The sequence below is a fragment of the Penaeus monodon genome, chromosome 41 (assembly GCF_015228065.2).
Source record: "Penaeus monodon isolate SGIC_2016 chromosome 41, NSTDA_Pmon_1, whole genome shotgun sequence".
NCBI lineage: Eukaryota > Metazoa > Arthropoda > Malacostraca > Decapoda > Penaeidae > Penaeus > Penaeus monodon.
Window position 1 is genome coordinate 30,165,140 of NC_051426.1, and position 7,032 is coordinate 30,172,171.

The following is a 7,032-nucleotide window of genomic DNA, read 5'->3' on the forward strand; positions in this document are numbered from 1 at the left end:
TGCAGTGAAGACGGGGCTGCTGGAAAGACTGCAAATGCAATCTTCCTTCTGCTCCTGCTGCAAAACCCACCCATTTTCGATTTCAAACCATCTTATAAATTGCTCTGACCCCGGGTATTTGAAATGTCTGAAAAAATTTCCTGGGACTTCTGCTTGGGATCTCTCCCTTTCCCAATTCCGCTAAACCACTCAACTTGATTAGCCCAAAGGGGGAAATTGGGAATTCCAACGCCAGAATTTTAGTGAGACTCAATTAAGACTTCCCAAATTCCTCATTCTCCTCCCAAGGATCGGCTACTTCGGGGGGGTTGAAACCAATCTGGATGTGGAGATCCTAAATCCTTTGTACTCGGGGTTTTAAATCTTTCATGTATTCTCGGTGTAATGAAGAGGGGGGCCCTCCACTCTCAATACAGGGACTCCACGGTGAAGCCTGAACCCCCAGTACATTCTAGAGTTTCATTATAAACCCGATCAAACATCCGTAAAACGGGGGAGTTGCATGAATAATTTCACATCCATAATCAAGCTTATAGAAAAAGCCTCGGAAAAGCCGTAGTAGCTTTGGGGGTCTGCACCCCAAGATAGATTGAAAGAACCCCAAAAATCAAGTGCTTTTTTAGCCTTTATTTTTCACTGTTTGATTGAGGCACCCATTAACCTTGATCAAAAATTAGCCCCAATACTTCACCTCTTGGAAAAATTGCAGGGGGTTTGTCCTAAATGGGGAAGGAGGGAATTTTTCTCGTTTGGGGAAAATGTTACCATGGTCTTGTTTGGGGGAAAATTTTGAACCCTGTTTTGTCCACTGTAAACCTGATTTATTGCGCCGTATGTGTCCTTGCCACCCTGTAATTTCCCTCCTGACTACAGTGAAAGTCATCACATACAGATTACATGGACAGAACTTGGAACCCTTTAAAATGTCTTTTAAAGCAATGGAAAACAGGGTCACATTTAAGACACCCCCTTTGGGGGACCCCTTCCAGCAGATCTTCCAGATTAAAAAACGTTTCCAACCCAAACTCTAAATTTCCTGTTAGCAAGGAAGCTTTGTATAAAGGTGGGAAATCTCCTTTTAACCCAAATGTCTACAACTTCTTGAGTATGCCATGCTTCCAATAGTATCAAAACCTTTTTAAATCAAAAAAGACTGCTATCTTTGGGGACTCGCTGTGCAAAGGGTTTTCTGTATAGCATTTCCTCCTTACAATGCATCTGTGTCGATCTAAAATCTTCAAAACCCTATTGAATGGAGTCAGCACTTTTCCTTTTCTAGCATCCATGTAAACCCTAAAGTTACCTTTTCTCCATCCTTAGATGCACGGGTGAGGGAATTGGGTCGAAATTTCCTGTGGGGAAAGCTCCTTCCCAGGTTTAGGGACGGAATGATTATAACTTTTTCCATGTGGAGGGGCATGTCCCTCCCTAATTCCTATTAAATAGGTCCAACAAAAATTTTTTGGATCTCTCTGGTAATGAATATCTTTTGGTATGGAATATCGTCACTTCCTGGGCAGTCTTAGGGCAAGCTGAAAAAGCAGAGCCCCATCCCCTTTGCCAAAATGGCAAGTTGTATGGAAATTCGCTGCTCCTACTAAAGAACGACACGGGGTGTTGTTCTGTTCACCCCCGAAGATGGAGAATCGGCAGTGTAAGATGCTCCAGAGGAGATCTCTCCCATGGATTTAGCTAGCTCTTGAAACATCTTTTTTATCTGGATGATTATCCATCAATTTCAAAGCAGTGGTGAATGGTGCTCTTTCCAGCGTTTTAAAACCCCTTGCCCATCCCCATGCTGGGGGGCCCCAGAGTTTAAAGGAGCTCTGTCTCCCTGACGTCCGTCTGGCCTCCTTTAGCACTCGCCTGGGCCTTTGGCTCGGGTCTTTTTGTAAGGATCGGTTACATCACGGGCGTCGTTTCAACGCCTTAAAGCACTTTTCTTGCTCTGCGCTTGTTGGGATTCATCAACCACCCTGGGCCGGGCGACGTAATGCCCGCTACTTTTGGGAAAGGGTGCTTCTGCTGCAAGGGGAATTCGTGTTGAAATATTAAAACATCTTGAACACACTGGAAACATTCCAATCCCTGCAAAATGCAGTTTGATCTAAAAAAATTCCAGTCCCCTGTTCAAGTCCCATCTCTGCACTCCATTGGCTGGAATCCATTACCTCCTCCAAAGTATTGGAAAATGGTCGCTTTCCCTGTAAATCTTTTATAACCTCCAAGTGAAAATTCTCTGTGAATCAGGGAACAAATTTACAGGGCAATTTGGGGAAATGTCCCGTTTTGAATTTGGAAATGTGTGGGGGTGTCACTGTTAAAAAAACTGCATCTACTCTTAGAGCAAGGGCTCCAAGGCCCTTTCCTCGGGGTTGCACAAAAAGTCTCCCCAGAGGGGATGCCCACCCTTGAAATCTCCCAAAAAGTAGAAATGGATGTGGGACTGCCCAAGTAGATCTTCCAAATCATTTATGTTTAGATTAGTGGAGGAAGGGGATGATGCAAAATGTAGGGCGTGTCAAACCTATTCTCACAGCCCTTTACCTGCGTGTTGTCTCAGGGGATGCCCGGAAGGGAATTCTTGACGTACCATTACGCTATCCTCCCTGAGGGCCCCTTTTCAAAAGTCCCATAATGGGCCCTTTAATTTGGAATCCTCTCAGGGGAATCGGGTGATTTTCCCTGGTCATAATCTCTTGTAGGCAAAACCAAACTGGTTTCTGAAGCTATCATGTTGCAGTTCTTCCCTTTTTTCATGAATTCCCCACAGTTCCATTTGGGTTAGGGTATCCGTTTTTTAAACTATTTTTCATAAGGTTTTGGCGCACCTTTGGGCAAAGGTTTTCCCTACCTTTACTGTCCCTTTTCCCGGATCTTGGGGGAGTCTTTTTTAGGGTTTTTTACCCTGGAAATATTTTCCCCGGCTTCCTTTTGCAGCTCGGTTTCTTTTCCTGGACAAAAAAGGGCCCGAGCCTTTGCTTCAGGGCTTCTGCCTACAGCGAGGCCCCCGTGGAGTGGTGGGGAGCTGGGCTGTCATGTTAGACCCCTGAGCCCTTCTTGACGGCTCCAAGACCCCACCTTGAAAAAGAGTCTTTTTAACGACTCAGGTTCCTTTTCCCGGGGAAAGGACAAACCCCAGCCTTTGGTTCAGGGGGATTCCCCCTACGCAGAGGCCCCTGTGGAAGGGGGGAGCTGGGGCTGTCCCATTTAGGCCTCTGGAGCCTCCCCGATGGGTCCAAAGACCTTACTTGGGAGGAGGGGTCCTTCAAAAGGCCCCTCCTCCTACTCCGTTTTTTGGTGGAATTTACCAGAGGGTTTCAGCAATTGGGGACTGAGGTTTAAAAGAAGTGGCAGAGTGGGGGTGAAAAAGCATTTGGGAAAGGGAAGGTTGGGGGAAGGAGATTGGGGGCCCAAAATGAAGCAAAGATTTACCCGGGTTGCAAACAGGGGCACGGGCACGTCCTTTGCCTCTGGGAAAAATAACTTTCTCCTTTCCCTTTTTATCAAAACTTTTTTCTCAAAATTTTTACCTTTTTTCCTGCTTTGAAGAAACTTCATGAGCTTCTTTGCGTGGTAACGCAAATTTACCCGGCATTTTTTCTCTCCTTGATGACCCGTCTACCCCCTTTAAAACATATTCTTGGTTGTCCTTTTTCCTTAAAACGGCAAAGGTTGGGTCCATGCCCTAAACCCCGGGAGGGGAAGCACCGCTAGGTTGGGTAATATGGGTTTACCTTGAGGGGGTTTCCATGCCAAATTAAATGATTCTGGAAGGACCAACGTATTAAAATTTTAAAAGGGGATCGGTGTAGATTTCCAAACCCTCAACTTTCTTTTAAAAAGTTTTACTGCCCCACATTAAAAACCTTTCCTCTAACGTTTTTTCCTCAAAAACCTCATAGGGCTCGGGAAAAAAACATTCCCCTTTCCTATTGAGGGTTTTGTGAGGGAACATGAAATTTTGCCCCCGGAAAGTCCCCCCATATTTGCACCAACGGTCACTCTCGTCTGGTGACAAACCTCAAATTTGGCCCATCCGCTGTGGGGGGTTTCAAGGGGGAAAAAAGGGGTTTTTTTTTTTTTTTTTTTTTTTTTTTTTTTTTTTTTTTTTTTTTTTTTTTTTTTTTTTTTTTTTTTTTTTTTTTTTTTTGGGGGGGGTTTTTTTTTTTTTTTTTTTTTTTTTTTTTTTTTTTTTTTTTTTTTTTTTTTTTTTTTTTTTTTTAAAAAAAAAAAAAAAAAAAAAAAAAAAAAAAAAAAAAAATTTTTTAAAAAAATTTTTTTTTTTTTTAAAAAAAAAAAAAAAAAAAAAAATTTTTTTTTTTTTTTTTTTTTTTTTAAAAAAAAAAAAATTATATTAAAATTTTTATTATTAAAAATATTATATATTTATTATTAATATATATTAATATATATTATTATATATATATTATATTTATATATTATTATTTTAATATAATTAAATTTATATTTATATAATATTTATTATATATATATATATATATATTTTTTATTTTAATATATAATATATATTATATATATATATATATTTTTTATTTATATTTATTAATTAAATATATTTTATATTTATAATATATATATATTATATAAAATAATTTATATTATATTTTTATATTATATATATGTTTATATATTATATATTTTATATATTTTAAAAATATTTATAATATTATAAATTTATTTTTAATTATTTATTTCTTAATATTTTATTTTATATTTTTATCATATTTATTTATTATATTATTGTTTAAATTAAAATTTTATAATTTTTTATTGTTATATAATTTTTAAAATTTTTTAATTTTAAATTTTTTTTAAATTTTTTTTTATTATTAAATTTTTATAATATTATATTATTATTTTTTTATTTTTTAAAATTATTAATTAATTATTTAATTTTTTTTTTAAAAAATTTTATTATTATATAACCATTTATTTTAAAATTAAAATTTTTTTTTTTTAAAATTTTTTAAATTAATTTAAAATTTAATTATTTTAAAATTTTTTTTTAAAATAATTTAACCCCTTTAACCTTTTTTAATGTTTTCCCTTTTTAATTTTATTGAATTTTAAAAAAGTTTTTAAATTTTTATTTAATTTTCGAAAAGTCCGCCTTTTTAATTTTTTAAAATTAAAATTTTTTCAAATTTTTAAACTTTTAAAATTTAAACTAATCTTAATTTTTTTTACCCTTTTTTTGAATTTTAAATTTTTTGTAACAAAATTCAAAATTTTTTTTTTTTTTTTTTTTTTTTTTTTTTTTTTTTTTTTTTTTTTTTTTTTTTTTAAAAAAAAAAAAAAAAAAAAAAAAAAAAAAAAAAAAAAAACCAAATTTTTTTTCCCTTATTTGGGGAAAAATTTTTAAAAAATTTTTATGAAATTTTTTTCAGTTTTTAAAAAATTTTAAATAAACAAAACACATTTTTTTTATTTGCTTTTTAAAGTTTCCCCAAAAAAAAAATAGCCCAAAGGGGAAAAAAAGGTTTAATTCTTATACTTTCTTTTTTTTTTCCAAAATTAAAGTATTATTATCGTATACAATTTTATTTCGTATCATTATTATCGTTATCATTATTATCGTTATCATTATTATTGTTATTATTATTATTGTTATAATTATTATTGTTATTATTATTATTGATATTATTATTATTATCAAGATTAGCTTTACTGTTATCGTTGTTATTATGATTAACATTTATCATATATTATCATTATCCTCATTTTTGTTTATGTTTTCCTTCACCATTAGCATTATGATGAATTATCTGGACAATTTCTGTTTCTTTCAGAGGCATGAAGATATTACCGCCGTCTAACGTTTCTAATGTTAGCATTAATTTATTGATGTTGTGAAAAAGCTCGTTGTACCATCATTATTATTTACATTATTGCTGCTATAGTCGACCATGATTTTAGATATACATTAAATTGCCCTTCAAAGCTAAATACTTTTAGTGAAAGTAAATCTTAATCATAATCACTGATACCACTGTGTTATTTTGGAATATCAGAGATTTTTTGTAATCACATAAATTCAAAATTCAATAGAATTATTAAGAATCCTGTAATTGATCCTCTATTTATTGTAACATAACAGCGTAAACTATTAGACTGGGATCCTTGGGCGATAAGCGTACTATAATTAGAAATTTCATTATTACTGCTTCTATGTGTAGATATTTGTTATGTGGCGACTACACTGGAATTGTAGAATTCCAAATTTGGGTTCAATTTCATTACATAAACAGTCAGGATGGCCGAGCGGTCCAAGGCGCTGCGTTATCATGATCATTAGTTATTATGATCATTAGTTATCATGATCATTAGTTATCACGATCGTTAGCTATCATGATCATTAGTTATCATAATCATTAATTATCATTATCATTAGCTTTCATGATCATTTGTTATCGTTAATCTGATAAACGAAAGTTCTTCATCACATTTCAGCATTACTATGAATAATTATGATCCAGTAATAATATAAACACATTTTATAGCTAGTACAAATAGCAAGATGTAATTCTTATACTTTCTATCATTAGTGATCATTATAAGTAGTCATGATATCAAGTTACCATCATCATAAGTTATCATTATCATACGTTATCATTATCATTATTTATCATTAGCATTATTTATCATTAGCATTATTTATCATCAGCATTATTTATCATTAGCATTATTTATCATTAGCATTATTTTATCATTATCATGTTATAATTATCAGCAGTTATCATAGTCTTAATTTACTATTTATAATTATCGTAAGTTATCATTATACCAAGTTATCATCATGTTATGTTATCAAGTTACCATCATCATAAGTTACCATCATCATAAGTTACCATCATCATAAGTTACCATCATCATAAGTTACCATCATCATAAGTTACCATCATCATAAGTTACCATCATCATAAGTTACCATCATCATAAGTTACCATCATCATAAGTTACCATCATCATAAGTTACCATCATCATAAGTTACCATCATCATAGTTACC